The following is a 22,898-nucleotide window of genomic DNA, read 5'->3' on the forward strand; positions in this document are numbered from 1 at the left end:
CATGCCATTTGAAATGAAACTGGTGTGTTTTCTCATGGGTTAGTTGTTGGATGTAAAGAAAACCTTAACCTCATTAGTAATAGTCATTGCTATGCATTGCCTTTTGATCCCTGGCAAACACTGTTCTGTGTTGTAATTAGCAGTTTCTCAGTGTCTGTATACCTGTGGTATACGATTAATCACTTTCATCACCTTTGTCCATACTTTCAACTAACACGAGGAAAAAGAATAAATATTGTCCGTATATCACTGCACGCTGGTTCTTGTGTCAGCAATTTGTATTTCTAGCTAATGTTCTTGTACCAGAAATAGAAAGGGATTGGTCCAGTTTAACCTTGCCTACACATTTTGGAGAACTATCGGGAATTTTTACAAAGTTAACATTCAGCGACATACTCATAACATTCTATCTACAAAATATTTAGGAATAGTTCATCTTTATTAATTAACAATTAATTGGGGTGAAATAAACCCAGTGTACCTATATTTTGAATCCACTGAAAAAACTGGGGGTTCAGACATTCAAACCATACTTGAATGTTATCAGGTTCACATTCTAATTAGGAGAGACTCTGGGAAAGCAAGAAAAGAGGAAATCCAGTGAAATATTATGGTGAAAAACTGAGCCCAATATTGCAATTGTATTCTCACAGCAGGCAATTGCACTCGCACAGTAGCTCAGTGGAATCAATAATTGGGGCCTTTGATAGAGAGTTTATAAAGGAGTGGAGAGAGGGAGAGAAATTCAAAAGAAAAAAATAAAATGCAGTATTATCTGTACATGGACCCTTCCTAGCCTTTGGGATTATTGTTCTATCCTCAATACACAGCCTAGCTCAGAGTGCATTTAGAATGTATTGGTCAGAATGGTGTTCACTTACATAGCAAGGAAGAATAACTCCCTCTAGTGCTGGAATTTCTGGGTACAATTCTTAGGCCTGTGTTATTCAGGAGATCAGACTAGATGATCCCAGCTGTCCTTTCTGGCCTTTGAATCAATTAAACTAAGTTTGCAGATGCAAAACTTTATGGGGTAAATTCTCCATAGTTAAGTTGCAACTAGGTTACGGTACCATATTTCCAATAGTAGCCCTATTTTAGTCTTCCCTAACTGTGTCTTGGAGAATTGGTTTGAGGTAAACACTGCCAGATTTACTCTAAATGCAAAGAAGAATGTTTCTGCAAAGTCTGAAGAGAAGTCGTCAAATGGTTTTTGAATTACAGATCATTACAAAGTTACCCTGATTTTAAATTGTGAATGTGTTAATGTTTCTTGGTCTCCCTCTAGTTCAAAAATGACTTGCTACTAACCCATTCAAACTCCCCGTATAGTTAATTCTTCTTGAAAACAAAAGAAAAGTTTGCAATTTAAAAAGTTGCTGATGATTTGGTAGTGTTAAGGCCATTCTTGTTCCCTCTGGCCATGACTGCATGAGAAAAGGGTGTGATTTTCACTGAGTAAGCATAACTCTATTGACCCCCCCACAACACACATATAGTTATATTTAAACACCTTTTTTGCCCATGTAGACATGGCCACCAAGTTAAATGGCAATTATGGGCCAAGTCCTGTTCCTGTTGACGTCAATGGAAGTTTTTTTGGTCTTGACTTCTGTAGCAGCAAGATTGGGCTCTATGACCAGAATTCTTACAAGTGCCATATGTTTTTGATGGCCTCCGTTGTACAGTGACCAACTTGGGATGCCTAGGCCCTGATTTTCAGACGTGTTGGGCACAACAATTCCCAGGGAAGCCAATGGGAGCTGTGAGTGCTTCAGCACCTCTGCAAATCAGATCCTAATGTTTTCACACATCCATATGTAATGCAGCCTCCTGTATGATTTATTACAGCCAAATGACCTGTAAACTGAGGGCTTCGTAAATGCCATATGCGAATATAGGAAATGAGACTTTTCTGCATTTAATTAGAGTTCCCAAGTGTGGCAATTTAATTGCCTCCTTTTTTATTTGTATTAACACTTTTCCTCGGGAATATGAACACTGTTCTTTCTATGGAGAGAATGGGAATGCAGAGCACCGCTTGGAAATCTTTTCTCAACTGTGGTTAGCAGATTAACCAATTGACTTTGTTATTCAGGCCATTCCTTTTCGAATTCATTTATTCAAAAAGATGGGAGAACACTGATAACAAGATACCATTTAATTTTTCTCTGGGATAGCACTATTAATTTTCACTGAGATTCTGAAGTGTTTTGTTAAGGATCAGTTAGTGAAGATGTGGGGGAAATGTTTTGGAAGCTGAAGAATATAATGGAGTGGGCAGGGCATACCACGAAAGAGAGAAATTTAATATTTTACCTACCTGCTGCTACATGAGTTACACCCACTGTGCTGCAGTTGCTGCAGTCAATAACATTCAACTTGGTTCTCTTCTACATCGGGTGAACAATTAAACTGAGAGATAGGGTAACATTTTCACAAGTGTTTAATGCTCAGATCCCCAAAGGTATTTAGGTGCCTAATTCCCATGGGAAGTTAGGTGTCTAAATACCTTTGGGGATCTGAGCCTAAGTGAAAATTCTGAAAATTCTACATTTAGAAATAAACACAACCACCACTAACTTACCGTGTGGGCAGTTAACTCCATAAATGACCACAGTGGGGTTCACGGAGGTTCTTCTGAAGCATCTGGTATGCTTCATGAGCTCTTTTGTGATAATACCAATGCTGCTTAGGGGTGGGGTGTATCGCAAACCAGACATGACTTTGTAATTAGATACAGCAGGAAAAGAATGCAATGCAGTTCAGGGCATCCCATCTGAACTAATGTTTAGCCCAAAGACCACTCCGTGAAGGCCTCACTCAGCCTGCAGTTTCTGCCTGTGCTCACTGGACTCCCTTTCCACTCTGATGCCCTCTCCGCCCTGAGCCCTGCTGCTTTGCCCAACTAGCTCCTGGTTTTCCCTGGGTTAGCAGAGCTAGATGAAGTATACTTCCCCTCACTGCTTCTTTCCTTTGCTTCCCCCACTCGCTTCTCTGCCCCAGCTGACCACTTCCCCTCCTTTCTTTTGCATTCCTTAGCAGGGTAAGCGATGCTGCTGCACACACCCAATTCTATCTTTCATCCATCTCTCTCTAGTCCCCAAAACTCCTCAAGCTCTGTTACTTCTGTCGTGGAGTCACAGACTGAGCTAACTGGGAGCAGTGGCTTGGTAACGCTGCTTCCTTCCCAAATAGCTGCTCCAAGCAGGCACCAGATGCTGCAACCCAGCTGCCACTGATGCAAGCAATTCCATAGCTATCAATGGGACTAACTGGGTGAGTAAGTGCTAGTCAATGTGAGGAAGGGTTATAAACTCCCTTTAGTTCGGAGTCCCCCGGCTGTGAGAGGCAAACTGGTCTGGACCAAGCAAAAATGTGTTAACTGCATTCCAGGAAAACATTGCTGACCAGGTATTTCTTGGGCTGGTGTCAGTCAGCGTGACTCCATGGAAGTCAATGGATCTGTACTGATTTGCACCCACTGAAAAACTGGCCTCTAGTCTTTGCAAATGGAATTAATACTAACATGCTGTAACAGAGTCTTCGGCGGGCTCAGTGGCCTAGTGGGTAGAGCGCCAAGTGCCACCTTCCAGCAGGAAGGTCTTTCAGTCCGGTCCCTCTTCTTACCAGAGGGGGAGTGAGGTGGGCATGAGGCTTATGTGCCTCCAGCAGCAGGGGCAGGTGTTAGGAAAGCCCAGGCCCTCTGGGTTGGAGCCTCGACAGTGTCCGGCATACTAAAATGCCCTCCAAGTTGTTCCCCCTGGGTCACTTCCTACCAGCTACTTCTCTCCCCCAGCTCCATGTCTGACAAAAGGTAAAAAGAAAAAGAAAAAAAAGATAACTAAGCCCAGCACATAGTCTGATTCCTCTAGGGGAGGCTTCTCTCTTCGCCAGGAGCCCTCAGGGTTGGTCTGCCCTCCTCCGCCTCAGCCTTCCCCAATCTGAGCCAGGTTGCCTCATTTTCAACTTCTTCTCCAGTTGGAGCATGTTCTGCAGGGCTGGCGGGGTGGGACTACCTGGGCCCAGTATTGTCCTTTAACCCCTTCAGGTCCAGTGCGAGGTTTATACAAACCCCTCACACACGCTTTTGTTTGTTCTACGCTGACCTAGCATGACATTGGACACTTGGGCTAGGATAGATATTTTTTTAATAAATAGTCGAATGAACATGTTTTTTGATAGCGTCAGTGGGTCCAAAAGGCAATCAGTGGGGTCTGTCATCACGGTGTGATCAGTAACATGCAATTGGTTCATTGCAGGGTCAGCAATCAGTAATCCTAATGGATGAGCTTTCCAAGTACCTTTCTTTCTCCAGGCTTGAAGCGGAGCTCTGTGTCATTTGAAAGCTTGTCCCTTCCACCAACAGAAGTTGGTCCAATAAAAGACATTACCTCACCCGCCTTGTCTCTCTCTCAAAGTACCTTTAGCAAGTTACAGAGGAAGGAGAGTCTTGTGGTTAAGGCTCCAATCCAGTAGTGGGATCTTAATTCATGGCTCTGCCATGGACTCCCTGCATCACCCTGAGCTAGTCTCTTAATCTCTGTATACGTCAATCCCTTGTCTGTACCATGGGGTCAATAATACGCCGTTTGTCCCACTCTTGTCTATTTAGATTCTAAGCTCTTCATAGTAAGGACCGTTTCTTGCTATACATATGTTCAGTATCTAGTGCAGTGGAGCCTCAATCTCATTTGGGCCTCCAGGTGCTACCGTAATATCAGTAATAACAATCATAGGCCCTGTTATGAAAGGGCACAGCTGTCACTGTATTAAAAATAGCCGTGCTTTCCTGGTACAGCATGGCCATAAACACACCATTGTTAGTACCCTCCTCCACAGCAGGAAGATCAGAGGATAGCTAAGTAGAAGCCTAGGCTTTATTCATTTGCTATTATAAGTCTTCATAACAAAGAGAAAACAACCCAATTATCTCTTGGGAAATAAATCAAATCCATTTTCTTGATCCAGGTTTGCCTGTGTTCTCATCTCTGCGAGAATTACTCCTATTGATAAGGCCCAGGTGAAAAGTTCCAGAAGCAATTAAAGCGAGTGCTGTACCACTGGACGTACCTTGCTACTATTTCTTTTCTCCTCTTTTCAGTGTGTCTTTATCAAGCCCCGGCATCAAAACTAGGTGCATTTGAGATGGTGCTTCATAAAGGAAAGCTGCACTTCATACTGAGAAAGCCTTCATTCATCTGCACTTCAATTAGCAGAGTGCAGGTCCCAGGGCCTCCTGGACAAGCTGCAGCTGTGCAGATTAAGACAGAGGGATACCTCAGAGCAAGGAAAGAGGATCCAATGTGTTTTTGTTTAGTTATTTTCTATTTTTAACTGTTCCTCTCCCCACATTTTCCATTTTTGTTGCTGTTCCCTCTCCCCTGAAAGACCACTGGGCCATCATATCGTCTTAAGATACCCATCACCAGCCCTTGAATAATACATTCAGTGGACCTGACCAATCAAATGTGTCAGAGCAGGCGTTGGTTCTTCGATCAGTGTGATTTGAGGCTTAACCTCATTCAAGTGTTTTCACCACAAAGGTCAAAACTTATCTGGATGCGGAGACCACCACCTTGATGTCTGAAAAAACTACCCTACTTTTCATTAATTCATTGAAATGAAACCCACACAAATGTCAGTGCAAAAAATTAGACACTCATTGATTATTGACTTTAAAAAAATGGTTAATGGGTCTGTTCTGGGAAAGAATATGCCAGGCTGGTCTTGAAAGCAATAGACACACACACTCAATACTTGACTTCTCCTTTAGGCTCCACATTTGACACTTTAAATGTAACAATATGTTGGGCTATTGTTCTCTATTCTACACCTCTATTATTTTTCTTTCTATTCAAAACTATTAAAAATGGCTAGATACAGCTCGATACCATGCAACATTCTTTGATTTCTTCAAGCTTCAGATCAGGTCTACAATCTCTCAATTGTCTTAAATGGGCTTTCATCTGGCATTGTGAGAATACTTACTAAACCATCATTGTATACACACGTATACACATACACACCATAAGGCTAAGGTCTAGTTTCATTCTTCTGTATTATATTCTTATCACTAAATATTCTTATTGGATGAATAGGTTATAGTATGTAACTTATTACTATATGTTCTGTGAGTAAAGCTAAGTATGGGATCAATCCTGCTCCCATGCAAGTCAGTGGGAAAAACTCCATTAACTTTAATGCTGCCAGCTCTGGACTAGTATGTCCTGAGGCCCGAAGTCACTGGGACTAGTCACACTGTGTAAAGTTCATCACGTGGGACGTCTTGGCAGGATTCCCATTCAGTGTTTTCAGTGGGAGTTAGGTGCCCTAAATACCTTTGAGGATCTGGGCCTAAGTCACTATTTCAACTTCGGCCCGGTCACTAATGACCAAAGGTTATGGCCATCTTATGGCTGGTTAGTAGCCTATGTGAAATGATTGTGAGATTTCCAAAATGTTGAGGCCAGTTATCTGCATTAACAACCAACCAGCTGGGTTCAGTCAAATAAAAACCCATCCAACCATTCACCCAAAGCCCCAAGTGAATCATAGAATCACAGGACTGGAAGGGACCTCAAGAGGCCTTCTAGTCCAATCCCCTGAACTCAAGGCAGGACTAAGTATTATCTAGACCATCCCTGACCGGTGTTTGTCTAACCTGCTCTTAAAAACCTCCAATGATGGAAAGTTCACAACTTCCCTAGGCAATTTATTCCAGTGCTTAACTACCCTGACAGTTAGGAAGTTTTTCCTAATGTCCAACTTAAACCTCCCTTGCTGCAATTTAAGCCCATTTCTTCTTGACCTATCCTCAGAAGTTAAGGAGAACAATTTTTCTACCTCCTCCTTGTAACAACCTTTTATGTACTTGAAAACTGTTATCATGAAGCCAGACTAGATACTCCTGGTGCGTGGAAACTTTCTGGTCATTATTTCCCTGTTGTTCTTGTTTTTTGGGAATTTCTGCACTTCCTTGTTCAAGAAGAGGCCGAAATACTCCAAAAGAATATTGTCTGTATTATCTGTAATAAGACACCAGAGGGAAAGTGTCTAGTCTAGTCTGGTCTAGCCAGGCTCTTATATTGTGCCCATCAGTAAAGTATCTGAAAAGTTTAACTATTAAATTTTGTTTAAAATTAACTACTCAGCTGTATTAGCCAATGCAAGATAGAGGTAGGGCCAGGGCCCATCCCAGCTCACCCTTTTTTCAGCGGCTAGTGTTAGCCTGATCACAAGGACTGCAACTGGGCTGTGTTCTGGTACAGGTGGAAAAGGTGTGTTGGGAGGGAGGACTTTTGCACCCTTTCCCCTATTCCTTGCACTCCTGTACTGGGCAAGGGCAAAATTTGGCCCAAAGCCTTAGAGTTCTACAGAACTACAGAAATGCCAAAGACTCTGGCTCAGGGAAGCTTCCCTGTTCAGGATGGACACTTAAGACTTAAAAATGTCTTTAAAATTTAGCTCATGCTTAAATTCTTTCCTGAACAGGGATGGACCAGCATCCATAAGTGATATGGATTTGGGGCCATGATCTCAAGAGAAATCTCTGATCACCCAGGAAGGAAAGACAGAATCACCTGGTGTGGAGGTTTCATTCTAGGAAGAGTGTTTCACTAAAAATAGGCAGAGCCGCCAGTAAGCAGGAAACTAAATTGAAAAATGAGCTGTGGGAGCTGTGGTTGAAATAAGGGAGCTGCATATGGGAAAGTCTGCAGAAATTACAACACAAGGATCCATTTTGCAAAAATATGCAAACAAGTGTTTGCACTCAATCACTGAAATTCAAAATTCAAGAACAGTGCAAGGTGAACCGTATCCCATTCCCATGTCAGTAATGATGACTACGAAGAACAGCAACTAATGTTGAAACTGAATGATACATGGTCACTGTTAAACTTCGTACAGTCCAATGGGTTTCAGGAACCATTTAGACAGGAATCAAATATGAGATTAAAATAAAAGGCAAAAGCAGCAACATATAATGAAGAGAAAATACCGACAATGGGGTAACAGTTGTGGGATGTATGTTTAAAAGCAATATGAGGTCATAGTGAGTTACTGATTGAAGTTGTGTAAACTCATTCTGGATTGGGGATTAAAGCTCAGGAAGAAATGAAAAAGATCTAACCTATTAATCAAAGCCTTAAGTGACCTCAATGAATATAATGTACTCGTATAATTTACAGGGATGCTGGATGAATTTAGTTGCAGTAAGGAAATATACTGCATTTTCTTATACATCAAGGTAACCACAATTATTACTCTTCTCATGGAAAATCCATTTCTCCGGACAAAGTGGGTTTTAGACGTGCTCTGAACAGGAATGGAGAATTTTAAAATGCAAAGTATTTTAGCGAGACAATTCATTAGGGTCCCAATTTAGCAAAGAGTTTATGCACGTGCTTAAGTGCCTTGCTCAGTAGGGATGGCCTGTTGAATTGGGACATTGGTATGTTCAGTGGTAAAGGGGAAAAAGTCTCCAAGATTATTATTTATGTTACAGTAGTGCCTCAAAGCCCCCACCAGGAATAGACAACATTGCGCTAAGCACCGTATAGAACCAGAGATGGTCCCTGCCTTGATGAGCTTACATCTAAACAGACAAAAGAGTGGTGGAGGACACAGAGGCTCAGAGATGGGGATTGATTTGTCCACCACTGACTTTCCCAAGGTCACAAAACAGGTCAATGGTAGAACCAGGACTGGCATCTCCAAAGTCCCATGACAGCATGCTGGCCAGTAGAGAATACTACCTCTCAGGAGGACACTCTTTCATCCAAAGGAACTTGATAAAGCTGTGGAGCCCTCTCACTCAACAGGTCAGCATTTGCCTCTGGGTGAAGTAAGTTCCATCTCTGGAGGTTTTTTAAGAACAGGTTAGACAAACAACTGTCAGGGATGTTATTACTTAGTCCTGCCTTGAGTGCAGGGGATTGGACTAGATGACCTCTCGAGGTCCCTTCCAGGTCTACACTTCTATGAGTCTATTCTATGATTTACCCAACAATTAGGAATTAAGATTGGACCCTCACCTTGTGGCAAATTACCCCACATTTGCTTGCTGGGAGGGTTTCCTGCTTCTTCCTCTGGTGCTGGCCACTGTTGGAGACGGGAGACTGAACTGGATGGACAGTGGGACCGATCCAATCTTGCAGTTCTATGTTTGTATGCACCATGCCATTTGGGACACACTGTGCTATGTCCCATGGTCTCCTTTTGGTATCTCACTTATTTTTTACATATAATATATCAATAATATGTTTTAAGACACGATCTAAAAAGCTCCCTTCACAGTTTCACATCCAAAAAAGATGACATTACACAATCTAGCCTAACAATAGAAAAACTGCTCAAAACAAATCCAAGGATAAAAAGGAAATACCATCACTATATGCTGAAACATATGCTTTATGACTCAGTTTAAAAAGGAAAAAAAGACCACATTCAATGGCAGAAAAAAATGATTTAAACACAGAAAATATTACAAGCAAAAATTAGAGGTTAAAAGTAACTGAATCAATAGATTTGAAATGCAAACCATTACCTCCATTATCCAAAACAGGCTGTTTATTTACAGTTGGAAATTGTAGAAATGACTTGGCTTACTCGTAATTAAAACCTTTTGTATCTTTAGAGCACCAGAAGTGTTCTGCAAGAAGGTAGCAGGGATGTTAGAAGGAATAGAGTAGAGTGTGCTACCACTTACATTGAAGATGTCTTGGTCTGAGAGGGGAGAAAAAACAAAATATAGAGGAACATGATGTTTGACGAAGAAAAGAGGGTTTGAAATTTAGTTTGAAAAAGGCCATACTGCAAAACTAGAGCTAAATGATTTGCAACATAGATTAACCAAAAGAGGCATTGCATATTAAAAGGATTCTTTTTCAGTGAAGGCATGGAACTGGAACTCAGGATATCTGAGTTCAATGACTGGCTTTACCACAGTAGGAATTATTTATAAAATTCCCTAGTGTAGACCCAACCATAAAGTATATCTGGGTATGGAATTATGCCATAGGGGAGCAGAGGCAATCCTTCACTGCACTGATATGTGCATGCAGATTGCCAATAGGGCTTTGACATGTTCAATGGGTCAGACAACATGCAGGTTCATTTCAGACATTTATGGAACATTAAAGCCCAAGTATTCAAACTACTTGCACAATATCCCTTTCCAACAAGACAAAACCAGCTTTCAATCTGTGGGTGAGAATGAGTGAGAGAGAGAGAATGTCTGCCAAAATAAGATGATTTGTAGCTACACTAACACTGACTGTAGCCATTCTACTGAGTGCTTCTCCAAGGGAGTGTCTATATAGGAGAGGAAAGGATGCCCAGAATCTTCTATTGTTCTTTCACAGTAACCCTGATGAATAAACAGGAAAGAACTTGTGGAGGAGAGTTTGCTGGGTAAGTCCCTGCACCACGCACACATACTCAGAATAGATTCCAAGCACAGTGGCCCAATGGCAAAGCCAGGGCAAAGCACCTGCATGCATGCGGTTCACCAAAGTGGAGTCTTAGCGAAAGCTCAGTCGTCCTTCCATGGCCAAACCAACCAGGAACAACCCAAGGAGAACAAGACAAAAGAGCCAGCACTACACCGAGGCCCATAGACTTCAATTAGTGGTGGCCTTTCTCATTGTCAGGCCCCAAACACCAAACAAAGACACAGTGCACTATTCCCAGTGCAATGTCCACCAGTGTTACACTGACTGAAGATCCACTTCTGCAGAGCTCCATGGGACCTAGGAATCAAGCTGGATTCTGGCAGTGCTTCTGAACTCCACAGTGCTGCAACCCAGTTCTGCCAGAGCAGATCTCCTCTGTGGCCTAGTCTACACTACAAAGACAGGCTGATGTAAATCACCGTGAGCTGATCGATTTGTGCATGCATCTACACTCAAATTTGTCTCTAGACAATGTAAACATCCTGTTATGGCAACACAGTAATACCACCTCCCTTAATTGCATAGAGCCATGGTCGACCCACTGAAGTCAACACAATGCAAGTGTAGACCTTTGCCAACCCTAACAGTCCTCCAGCACCTGTCCCATAATGCCACATTCCCTGCGACAGTGACCCCTATAGTCACAACTGTGAACTCCACAGTCCAGGGGAAATGGAGTCTGGAAACCTGCCCCCTCCCTTTCCACTTAAAAAAACCCACATATTTTCTTAAATGCCCTTTCCTGATTGCCCACCTTGGCAAGCACACCCAGCAGCTCTTCTTTGTTGTGTACAACTGCCCAACCAACTGTGCCGGCTGCACACACCGGACACGCTCCTGCCCACAGTAGACAGGAGGCATTGGATCTCCTGGGCCTCTGGGAAGAAGAGGCTGTGCAGATCCCAGCAGCAGCCCACAAGGTTACCATAGAGGAACCTGAGACAGAGACCCCTGCCAAGAACTTCAAGGAGGAGAAGGAAGAGGAGAAGGAGGAGTGGGGGGTGATGTCCAGCTATCCAACAAGCCAGGACCTTTCTGAGACTACACCACCATCTAGTCAGTCCCACCAGCCAAGCCCAATGAAGAGGAAGGAACCATGGATCAGTGTGTGCATGCATTTTCCCTTACTCTGTTTCCATTTAATGATAGTCAATCTCCCATCACTACGTTAACAAGACACAGGTATCCACTTTTCAGTGTTTTACTCAGATGAGAAGAGATAACGGCACAACAAACAGAGGTAGACTTGGTATCTGCTTTTCATTCCCCTGTTGGGTTAGGCAGGAGGCAGCATGCAGAGCAGTTTGTTTATGTACCAGGGATGTCCCTTGTATTCTCCTGAGAGATCATGTTGAAACAGTCTTGGAGATACTCTGTGATTCACCCCCACCCCAAAGGTGTCTAAGGATGGTTGCCTCATTTCTTCCCCTGCAGTAGGATGCTTTCCCATGGCACTCCACAATAAGTTCAGCTGGCAGCACTGCAGTACACAGGCTAGTGGCATACGGGCCTGGGTGGCTCCAGGACACCAGTAGCAGCTGTGCTCTTTGTGACCCTCAGGAGTGAGATACCAGCTGAAACCACCACTGCCAGCGGAAAATAGTGCCAATACCCAGTTCCATTGCCCTGGGCTTGTGCCCGTGAAATAGGGACTGAAACGTTATTGTGTCATGCAACTGAAATTCCTCCCCCTCCCTCATCCCTAGTGGAGATGGGGAGCGGTACTTGCATAGGCGCTCCAAAGCGACGTGTCAGCAAGTATGTCTTATTCCAAGTTTTTATTGCAATATGGGAAGGGAGTTTTGAAACTTACCTTTCGCTTTCTGTTGGGACTGTAAAACCATTGCTACATCTGCTGGTTTTAGTAGTAGCTCCTGCCGTTCAGGCCTTGAGGGGTGCCCCCTCCACACTCATGGAATGCCTGACCCTGAGGAGGAGGAGGAGAAAGAAGAGGAAGGACATGTTCCCCAAGATCCTGCAAGCCAGTGCTGCATCAGCCCCTGAACAGAGGGCCTGGAGAGCCAACATGGAAGATATCTGGAGAAGGACAGAGTGGACAGGAGAATGGCCCAGGAATCCTAGGGGGAAAAGGAGAGGGAGATGCACCAGGACATAATGGGGCATCTCAGGCAGCAAACACACATGCTGCAGACCCTGGTTGACCTACAGGTCTAACAATCCCAGACTCCCCACCCTTCGCAGCCAATGGAAAACTCCATTTCAGCAGCTCTCTACAACATTCCACATGGCATCAGTGGCTACATCCCTACCCATACCGCTCCACGCCAGAGGACAGCAAGGAACACCACAGCACATACACTGACCTGTGAGAACCACAAGAAAGTAGACTACGTTTGCACATTGTTTTGCTGCACTGTTTTTGTCATTCAATAAACTTCTATTTTTGAAAATAAAATGATCTGTATGTGTTCACAACACATACTGCAGAATACATAGCAGTACTCAAAGTACCCAGAACTTGTAAATGTACAGCACCATAGAACTCAGAGGTTCCAGAAAACCCCTAGCAAGCACTGCATAATTTATAGCTTCAGTAAAATACACAACAATAGTTATAAATGTAGAGCAAGTGTTATACAAATTCCTAGCAGCACCCAAAGCTTCCGGGCCACAGCACACTCCAGCACAGCCTGTTAATGTGGCTGACCATTAAAGTGCTTTTTCAAAGCCTCCCTTAACCGCATAGTTCCTCACTAAGCTCTTGTAATGGCCCTTGTGACTGGCTGTTCAAACTACAGCTGCCCTGCCTCCCTCTCCACCCTTTGCCTCACAGATATGATGCAGGACACAACAGGCAACTCTAACCATTGGGATATTTTTCTTACTGAGATCCAATCTTGTGAGCAAACACTTCCAGCATTCCTTCAGTCTACCAAAAGCACGTTCAACTATCATTTGGCACGCACTGAGCTGGTGGGTGAATCTTTCCTTGGAGATGTCAAGTGGCCAGTGCACGGCTTCATGAGCCAGGGGAGTGAGAGGTAGGCTGGGTCCCCCAGAATCACTACTGGTATTTCAACATTGCCAGTGGTAATCCACCAACCGGGAAAGAAAGTGACTGCTTGTAGCTTTCTGAACAGTCCTGTGTTCTCAAAGATGAGAGCATCATGCACCTTCCCTGACCAAGTATCAGAGGGGTAGCTGTGTTAGTCTGGATCTGTAAAAAGCAACAGAGAGTCCTGTGGCACCTTTAAGACTAACAGATGTATTGGAGCATAAGCTTTCGTGGGTGAATGCCCACTTCGTCGGATGCAAGACGAAGTGGGCATTCACCCATGAAAGCTTATGTTCCAATACATCTGTTAGTCTTAAAGGTGCCACAGGACTCTCTGTTGCTTCCCTGACCAGCCAATGTTGAGACCAGTGAAGCATCCCCCATGATCCATCAGCACTTGCACAGAGAAGTTGATGTACTCTGTGGTGGTGGGCTGGTGACAGAATGGGGATATGCATGCTGTCTATCGCCCCTCTGCAGTTTGGGAACCACATTGCTGCAAATCCATCCACTATGTCCTGCACATTGCCCAGAGTCACAGGCCTGCATAGCAGAAGACGATTAATGGCCCTACACACTTGCATTACAGTAGCCCCCACTGTGAATTTTCCAACTTCCAAATGATTTCCCACTGATAGGTAGCAATCTGGCATTGCAAGCTTCCAGAGTGCAGCTCTCAATCTGGTGTCCCTGCACTGGAGGGCTGGGGTGAGCTCGGCACACAGATCCAGAAACGTGGCCTTTCACATCCAAAAGTTCTGTAGTCATTGCTCATTGTCCCAAACCTGCATTATGATGCGATTGCACCAGTCAGTGCTCGTATCTCAGGCCCAACAACAGTGCTCCACCAACTGCAGCTGCTTCATGAACACCACCTATAACCTAGAATTGGTTCTCACCATGTCCCTCAGCAAAGTACCATTGAAGGAATCATCATGTTGCGGTTCTTCCTGTAGGTGTGCAAATACTAGAGGATCATGAATCTTGTATTTGCAATATTCATGAGAATAGTGACGAGCTGTGCCGGTTCCCTTCTTCTGTCAGAGATGGCAGACACCAAAAAGTGCTGCATGAGTTTGTGGGATAGAGAAAGTTGCATGCTGGGAACTTGGTCCCTGGCTTCCAGACATCTCTGTGCAACTTGTTTCTACCCCACAACATTTCGTGAAAATTTCCCAAAATCATTGCTCTGGATGGCAGTGGAGGGTGCAACTGTCTTGTTGAAATGGTGTAACCTGATCTTAGACTATGTATTAATTATATTGATTACTTAAGAATCCCCAGTTATCACTTTGAAGATTGACAGGTTCTTGCCCCAAGGTCAGGCCCTGTATTATTTAAATTATTATATAGTTGGGAACCCTGATGTGCACAGTTGCAACACTCACAATATAGGAACTCTTTTATATTTACAAATATAGTTTATTAATACATTTAGCACAGTCACAAACTCCCCAACTTAGTAAGATAGAGATACTACAGAATGTACATCTGCACATCCATATACTCACACCATCCCTTGTAGAACAACCTGAAATGTTAGCCATCATCTTCCTCATCACCATCACCTTCCCCATCATCATCAGTGGCCATCATTCTGGCACCTCCCAAGGATTACATCTCTCTATCCTACTGCCCATAGGCTGGGAGGTCACTTTTATAACATGTTACGCTGCCGCCATTATGTTCGATGCATATTGAGTAGGGGATTTTTCCCTTCTCCTTATTTGTATTTCCTCACCTCACTAATGTTGGAGTGTCTTTTTCCTGTAGGTTACTATATCAATTATCTCAACTAATTATGTACGTCAATTCGTTACCAGGGCCCTTTTGTGGTTTCTGTCCTAACTGGTTATTTCGGTTCTTTCCAAGTTCTAGGTTGTGGTGTACCTGTTAAGTTTAAAAGGGTATGAACTTAGGAAAGCCCCTATGCCAACCTGCTTTACCACATCCTCTATGTTAAAGATCGCAGTCATACATGGACCTTATGCTTTAACACCATTTATCTAGATGAAAGTTCCCAGACATATGTATGCTAACTTTGCCTTAGCTCACCATACAGGAGGTATGGCCTGCAGGTCCCTTGTGTTACAGCCAAAATATACCCTAATATAAACCTATTATAATAAAACAAATAATCAAACCTATAAGAAAATAAGAAACGTATAAGAAAAGATATATATAACAATATTTGGAGAGCTGAAAATAGCGTTTAAGGGGAAGTTCTGACCACAGGTAAATAATTCAACCACAGAAGTGTCCTGGCAATGAACTGATGTACATAAAATCAGTACATAACACCAGTTCATTGCCAGGACACTTCTGTGGCTGAATTATTTACCTGTGGTCAGAACTTGCCCTTAAACTCTATTTTCAGCTCTCCAAATACTTGGGGTTTTCCTTTGGGCCATTTATCTGTTCAAAGATCATAGGACTCAAGCCTTATGCTAACTTGCTGAAGCTAATGTCTGACAGGATACAGGCCTGTAGGTTTCTTGCATTGCTGCTGAATATAATGCAAAGCAGAATATAAATATAGCAAAGGCAAGCTAGCCCACTGGACTGCAGTAGCAGTGAATATAATAAAGCAAACTAGCCCACTGGGCTACAAAGGTGATAAGAACATAAGAACGGCCACACTGGTTCAGACCAATGGTTCATCCAGCCCAGTATCCTGTCTCTGATAGTGACCAGTGCCAGATGCTTCAAAGGAATGAACAGAACAGGGCAATTATCAAGTGATCCATCTCATCTTCCAGTCCCAGGATCTGGTAGTCAGAGGCCTAGGGACACCCAGAGCATGGGGTTGAATCCATGATCATCTTGGCTAATAGCCATTGATGGACCTATCCTCCATGAACTTATATAATTCTTTTTTGACCCCTGTTATAGTCTTGGCCTTCACAACATCCTCCAGCAATGTGTTCCACAGGTTGACTGCATGGTATGAAAAGGTATTTCCATTTGTTTGTTTTAAACCTGCTGCCTATTAATTTCATTGGTGACCCTCAATTCTTGGGTAAATAGTACTTCCTTATTCACTTTCACAACACCATTCATGATTTTATAGACCTCCATATCCCTCCTTAGTCATCTCTTTTCCAAGCTGAATAGTCCCAGTCTCTTTAATCTCCTCTCTCTCCTCTGATGTTGTCCAATAACTTGGTCTTGGTACCAGGGTTACAGAGACTTGGATCCTACTCCTAATTTTGCCAGTTGGTAACTGTGTTTCTTTGAACAAGTATCTTTCCCTGTCTACTTAGGATTGCAAGCTCTTTGGGGTAGAATTTATCTCTTGCTATGTCTATACTGTGGCTAGCACAATGGAGTCCCGATTTCAGTCACTACTGTAATACAAATAATCATGATATGCCCTTGACTAGCCATACTGCTTACACTGTTCCAAAGCAGCTGTGCATTCTCTTTGCCCTGGTGAGTATCATCTCAAGACTCTCCAGTCCTGGTATTGTTGATAGCAAGACATCAGTGAAGCGCATCATCAGGCGGGTTGCCTCTGCGCGTTAAACCAAGAATAAAGCTTCAACCAGTTCTATATCCAGTTCCTTGGCACATCAAGGCTGGAAAAGGATACACTGATGGCTTTCTCACTAACCCACTCTGTCCCTGCCAGAGAGCTATGCCAGGAGCCATCAAGAGAGAAAGCTGCAAAATGAAAGCATGATATGCTGCGGTAATTATACGTGCTTGGTTTTATTTTTTTAACAAGTGTTCTCTTTTTGCTAAATATTCTTTAGTATCAATGTGGTCCTATTTCAGTGCTGTAGTAGTAATATACATAATCAGCTAATCCCGATTAACTCTGTCCTCACCACAAATGGCAAAACTTAGTTCTGGTGTGATATTGTTGGAAATCCTGCTGTTTGGGGGAACCAAAAATATAACCTGGCAATGGATCTGGGGTGCATTTCATGACTTCTATCAATATTTAGTGTCAATTATTAGGTTGTGCAACAGTTGCTAGCATGTCTCCTACTTTATATCCCTGAAACACTTACAAAGTGATTTTGGTTATTCTGAGAGGCATTTAAGTTTGGCACAAGTGTCCTGCATAACAGCAGTGCAGTGACTCAATCAATCTGGACTCCAAAGGATTCATGTTTGAACAAGAAGTGCAGCCACAAGCACTGGACCTGACTCTGCACTCTGTTACTGCAGTTTGGTACCACGGTGTCACTATGCCTCTGTGGGTCACTATGCCTCTGAGAATACCAAATTCAGGACAAACTGCTGAGAAATAGGGCAGACACACCCCAAAACTGGTGGTTATTCTTCCATAAGATATACCAAACTAGCAAAAAAAAGTAAACTTCTGTTTCACCACACTGGCTAACAAGAAGTCAGAAAAGCAGTTTCCTGAGTCATTACAGTCCTGAATTCAACACCCAGACACTAGACTTAAAGATGAATGGTTCTTCAAAACCAGTTTCATCAAATGAAAGGGTCTTCTGATCCCAAAGGATCAGCCACAGACCCAGGTTAATATATAACTCAGATCTTACCCAATAATCACGCTGTTGCCAATCCTTTAGTATCTAAAATCTAAAGAAAGAAAGAAAGAAAGAAAGAAAGAAAGAAAGAAAGAAAGAAAGAAAGAAAGAAAGAAAGAAAGAAAGAAAGAAAGAAAGAAAGAAAGAAAGAAGTGAGAGTTAAAATTGGTTAAAGGAATCAAATACATACAATAATTGCAAAGTTCTTGGTTCAGGCTTGTAGCAGTGATGGAATAAACTGCTGGCTTAAGTCAAGTCTCTGGTTGCCTCCAAATCATTGGAAGGTCCTCAATCCCTTGGTTATAATGATCCCATTAGTATAAGTCCATAGTCCAGAGGTTTGAGCAGGAAAGAGGCAAAATGGAGATGTTTCCAGCACCTGTTATAGCTTCTGCCACATGGAAGGAAATCCATTGTTTCAAACAAAGCCTTCAGCACAGCTAGTGGAAAATCACAGATGACAAGATGCTCTTTGGAGTCACATGGGCAAGTCACATGTTCATGCATGATTTTGCTAAGTCACAGCAGCAGCCATTACTTATACTTCAGATAGAACATTCACAGGAAAGTCCATTCAGTGTAGATGGGTGTCTCCCACAATCCATTGTGAGTTAAGTGTTCCTTGATGAGCCACTTAATTTGAATAGTCCCTTCAAGCTGTGCACATGTAGGCATTACCCCAGGAGCAAACATTTGAAATCCAGGTATAGCGCCAATACTCATAACTTAAAATACAAAAATGATACATGCATACAAATAGCACAATCATATTCAGCGAGTCATAACGTTTCCATAGACATCCACATGCCACCTTTTGTACAAAATTTGTTGAAATTATATAACAGTGGTAGCAACAATGATCTACATGGTCATATTTTAATCAGATAACGTCACACATGGTAACTCTACTGACATCAGTCGGCCTATACCAGCATAGAACTATAGTAACACAGTGGTCATACCTTTATTCCCTCGGACAGCATTTTCAAATGTTTTCTCCCACTGAAGTCAATAGTAAAACCCTCTTTGACTTCAGTGGAAGCAGAGTCTAGCTAACACTGATTAATTTTGAATATCCCACTCCTCGTGATCAAGAAAAGTAGGTTGATCAGCTTCCCCAAACAGCAATTATACTGCACTCAACATATGGGCATCGCAATTTAATACACATGCTGGGACCATTGAAAGAGACTTCCCCAAAACAGTAATAGCACTGTCCTCTTTGCAAGACATAAATATATGCAACAATTTGCCAGACACGCCTAGGCAGCATGAAGAATTGTAAAAGGACAATAAATATCAAACAGCAGGAAAAAATAAGCATTAAATTATTCAGACTGGAAATAAGGTATAAATTTTTAACAGTGAAGGTAATTAACCACTGGAACAATTTACCAAGAGGTGGCATGGATTCTCCATCACTTTAAATCAAGATTGGATGTTTTTCTAAAAGACCAGCTCTAGGGTTTATTTTGGGGAAGCTCTTTGGCCTGTGTTATACAGGAGGTGAGACCAGATGATCACAATGGTCTCTTCTGGCCTTGGAGTCTAGGAATTAGAAGGCATTGGTCATACATGCACATTGTGCTAAGTAGTTAATGCTGTTTTCCAGTTTATGAGGCGTTTGCAACATGGCTACATATTTAATAAATAAGGGTAAATAGGGCTGATACTTTTTATTATAATTTGGATTGTATTTCCCACTAGTGGTATTTAATGGAGGGACTTACCACAATACATCTTAGACTCTGGTTTCAGCACCATGGTATTCCTAGTCTGCAAGACTGAAACCAAGTTCTGTGGAGTTCCAAAGCTCCTTAAAAGCAGAACATTCTGCAGCTCCTCTCCCCGCTGGGGCAGAGATCAGCAGACTCTGGGGTTCACCAGTGCAAAGTTTAGAAGCTCCATAGCACCAACGTCTGATGGCAAATTCCTGCAGAGCTTGGAGGCTCTTTTGGACCTATGGAATCCACCTGAACAGATTCAGAGTAGCTGCTTTGAGCAGCTCTTCCATTAATTGCGGTCAAATGTTTATAATGAAAATACAGATTGCAGAATGTTGATAGTGTTGCAATTTATCACAAAAGGAGCCCTTGGTACCTTCATGTTGTTAACATAGATGCAAAGATCTTATTATTGCTGAGTAGCGGTTTGACAGACTTGGGCTAGAGGGGCTGGCACTTGCACTTTAAAAATGGCTGTACAGCCAGCGCTTGGAAGTTGCAGACTGGACTGGAGCTCAGGCCCTGAAGTCCACAACCCCACCTCAGCCACAGCTTCAACGCACACTGTATACAGCTATTTTTGAGCATTATCCTGTGCCCCGCTAACCTGATTCTGTCAACCCAGGCTGGGAGACTCACTCCTGCTCAGTCCAAAAATGCTGTGTTGGGGGTAGCTTTACTCCTTCTAGCTATATGTTTTGTGGCTGTTAAATACCTAGCTACTTATCTCTGATGTAGCACTTTTAATCCCTGGGTCTTATATAGATATATCCTAAGGATAAACACACAAACAAACTCTTTGTTCTAAGAATGATTATAGGTTGCAAGGTCAGACACTGAAAAGTTAGGAAAAGACAGAATTAATGTTGCCGGGGCCCTTGTGCACATGCATTGTGATACAGTCTTTTATATGTGATCATATACTATCTTTTCCACCAGACCCTGCCTGTCTTATTCAGTGCACCGAATGCATGGAGTTGTGTGTGGCTTTCCGTTGATGTAGGTGATGTAACTGTGTTTTTTGCAATTCACTTGACATGTAGGAGCTCTTCCACTCCAGCCACCAGACTGCTCCCTGTAGCTGTTGGGTCTCTTCAAAGAGCAAGGCATGCTCTGAATCTGGGACTGGGTCTGGAATTAGATGTCGGAAACATGGAAATTACATCTTTGCTATGGATAATTGTCTGCTTTGGTCTGAGGTCAGAGTACATTGTCCTGTTGGGAGGAGTGAGCTGCTTTGATGGCCCTGTGAGTTTCTAGGCTGGCCTAAGAGAGAGGTAGGAGCCTATAAAGACATCTGATCCTCACATGTCCCTCTGGTAGCTCCTCTCTACCTTCTCCTGTAGTTACATTGCTGTCATATTCTGGGGTGGAATCCAGAAAGAGTCAGTAGCCAGCAGCTTGCCACATTAACTGGAGTTAACAATCACTTCAATTCAAACACAGCACTGGGCTGGTTTACATTAAAATAAAACAAGCTTCTTCACAACAGGACCTATGTTAAGTGATGCCAAGTGAAAGAAATAAAGGTAGAGATGGCTACAAGCAATTAAAAGTGAGGGACATGCATCTAAAAGTCTCAAACTTCATCTAGCCAGGTGCAGCCTTTGTTTGAGACAGTTTCTCTCACCCATCACTCTTTGCATCATTCTCAGTCACGACCTTCCACCTGAAGCCCAGGATGCTGGTTCCCTTTGTCTTCCTAGGTGAAAGATCACTGGAGGTTCTTTGCCCGTCTCTTCTATAGCCAAGTGAACCTTGGAAATGGAATCTTTTGAAGGGGTTATCCCCAAAATAAAGTTCATTCTAGGTGTGAGGAAGGAGACATGGAGTCTGGCTGGGAAGGAAATTCCATGCTGTTTTTTCCCCAGCTGGTGTTTGATAAAATGCAAATTGATCTGCACCTGCCCTCTCCAATGCAAATGAATGGCCACTTGATCTGTGATTGCCAATCGGCTCTGATGACACTGGGCTGGAGGCATTGGCTTGTCCTTTGTCTGGAAGCAACCTATTTACCCATGCCCCAGAATGGTCTGGTAAACACATTTGAGTTCCACATTTCCTTCATAGAATCATAAGACTGGGAGGGACCTCAAGAGGTCATATAGTCCAATCCCCTACACTCAAGGCAGGAGTCTTTTTTATTGGTCACATTTGCATGGTTCCTTGGGCATTTACTGTACATACACCATGCAAGAATATTAATGATCAGCATGTTATTAGCTTTCCAATGATACCTTACATGACACATCTCAGGTACAGTTTAGGACACTAATGAAATGGGGTACACTAAACTGGTCAGGCCAGCTGACATGCACTACCAGATACCAGTGCACCCCTCACCCTCTAGCATTGGGTTGCTGTTAGAATCACAAGTCCCACACAGTAAACAGGTGACATGTGATGTGTGAAGTCAGAGGAGAGGTTGCTGGAGCAGTGGTGGCAAAAATGTCATGCACAGCCCAAATTACTGCACATGAAGAGTTATTGAAGTCTCATGCCATGACTGTGAAGAAGATGCAGAAAGAAGTCTTTGCCTCCTGCACACCACCCACCAAGTCCTGCCCAGCAGAACTATTCTGAGTGACCGATGGCTTGTCCACACAGCCTTCCCTAAGTCATAGTGCTAGATCCTGATTGCCAGCTGGGGTACACCAAGGGCTGGGAAGCTGGCCCATAGTGTTGAGCTTTCCTTGCTGTGAAGGGTTTCATGTTACTTCACCAAGTTTGGGTTGAACCATCTTCTATTGTGGGGACAGCAGTGTCATGACAGGAATCATGTGGAGCACTATCTTGCTGCTGAAGTTCTGGAAATGCTGTGGGTGTCTCAAGCCACAAACTGGAGTTGGATCCATGTCCTCCCCAGACAGTGAAGGGCAACAGGGAAGTTCTGGGGACACTACTGGATGAAACTGTTAGCATCTCCCTATCCACTGTCCTGGAAGAATCCTCTGCCTAAGACACCATCCCTTAACATGAGCAGCCCTGCCAACTATGAACCTGTTTCTACTCCCATTTTGGGGACAGGTCACTATGAAAGCTGTGGCTGGACTACAAGCAGTTTCTCACCTGCTCAGATTCCCTTATCAACGCTGACTCTTTTAGCTCTGTGACCTGCATTTGATATCATTGACACACGGCTATTTTGGCATTGTTGCTGTTGCTATCAAGTGATAACAGGAGTAAGTCTCAC

This window comes from Trachemys scripta, chromosome 9, assembly GCF_013100865.1.
Source record: "Trachemys scripta elegans isolate TJP31775 chromosome 9, CAS_Tse_1.0, whole genome shotgun sequence".
Classification (NCBI taxonomy): domain Eukaryota; kingdom Metazoa; phylum Chordata; order Testudines; family Emydidae; genus Trachemys; species Trachemys scripta.